The following is a 1,633-nucleotide window of genomic DNA, read 5'->3' as shown; positions in this document are numbered from 1 at the left end:
GAGTCTAGGTTGGTCATACTTTCCTTCTAAGGAGTATGCGTCTTTTAAGTTTGTGGCTGCAGTCACCATCTGCAGTGATTTTGGAGCTCCCCCAAAATATTCTGTCACTGTTTCCACTGTTTCCCTATGTATGTGCCATGAAGTGATGGGACTGAATGCCATGAATTTAGTTTTCTGAATCTTGAGCTTTAAGCCAACTTTTTCACTCTCTTCTTTCACTTTCATCAAGAGGCTCTTTAGTTCTTCTTCACTTTCTTCCATAAGGGTGGTGTCATCTGCATACCTGAGGTTATTGATATTTCCCCCAGCAATCTTGATTCCAGCTTGTGCTTCCTCCAGCCCAGCATTTCTCATGATGTATTCTGCATATAAGTTAAATAAGCAGGGTGACAATATACAGCCTTGACATACTCCTTTCCTGACTTGGAACCAGTCTGTTGTTCTGTGCCCAGTTCTAACTGTTGCTTCCTGACCTTCAAATAGGTTTCTCAAGAGGCAGGTCAGGTGTTCTGGTATTCCCATCTCTTGAAGAATTTTCCACAGATTATTGTGATCTACACAGTCAAAGGCTTGGCATAGTCAATAAAGCAGTTTTCTGGAACTCTCTTGCTTTTTCGATGATCCAGCAGATGTTGGCAATTTGATCTCTGGTTCCTCTGCCTTTTCTAAAACCAGCTTGAACATCTGGAAGTTCACAGTTCATGTATTGCTGAAGCGTGGCTTGGAGAATTTTGAGCATTACTTTACTAGCGTGTCGGATGAGTGCAATTGTGCAGTAGTTTGAGCATTCTTTGGCATTGCCTTTCTTTGGGATTGGAATGAAAACTGACCTTTTCCAATCCTGTGGCCACTGCTGAGTTTTCTACATTTGCTGGCATATTGAGTGCAGCACTTTCACAGCATCATCTTTCAGGATTTGAAATAGCTCCACTGGAATTTCATCACCTCCACTAGCTTTGTTGGTAGTGATGGTTTCTAAGGCCCACTTGACTTCATATTCCAGGATGTCTGGCTCTAGGTGAGTGATCACTCCATTGTGATTATCTGGATCGTGAAGATCTTTTTTGTACAGTTCTTCTGTGTATTCTTGCCACCTCTTCTTAATATCTTCTGCTTCTGTTAGGTCCATACAATTTCTGTCCTTTATTTTGTCCATCTTTGCATGAAATGTTCCCTTGATATCTCTAATCATCTTGAAGTGATCTCTAGTCTTTCCCATTCTATTATTTTCCTCTATTTCTTTGCACTGATCACTGAGAAAGGCTTTCTTATCTCTCCTTGCTATTCTTTTGAACTCTGCATTCTAATGTGTATATCTTTCCTTCTCTCCTTTGCTTTTTGCTTTTCTACTTTTCGTAGCTATTTGTAAGGCCTCCTCATACAGCCATTTTTCTTTTTTGCATTTCTTTTCCATGGGGATGGTCTTGATCCTTGTCTCCTGTATAATGGCATGAACCTCCTTCCATAGTTCATCAGGTACTCTGTCTATCAGATCTAGTCACTTAAATCTACTTCTCACTTCCACTTTATAGTCATAAGGGATTTGATTTAGGTCATACTGGAATGGTTTAATGGTATTCCCCACTATCTTCAATTTAAGTCTGAATTTGGCAATAAGGAGTTCATGATCTGA

Source organism: Bubalus kerabau, chromosome 3 (genome assembly GCF_029407905.1).
Source record: "Bubalus kerabau isolate K-KA32 ecotype Philippines breed swamp buffalo chromosome 3, PCC_UOA_SB_1v2, whole genome shotgun sequence".
Lineage (NCBI taxonomy): Eukaryota > Metazoa > Chordata > Mammalia > Artiodactyla > Bovidae > Bubalus > Bubalus kerabau.
The sequence above is the reverse complement of the archived record's forward strand: the minus strand, read 5'-3'. Positions refer to the sequence as shown.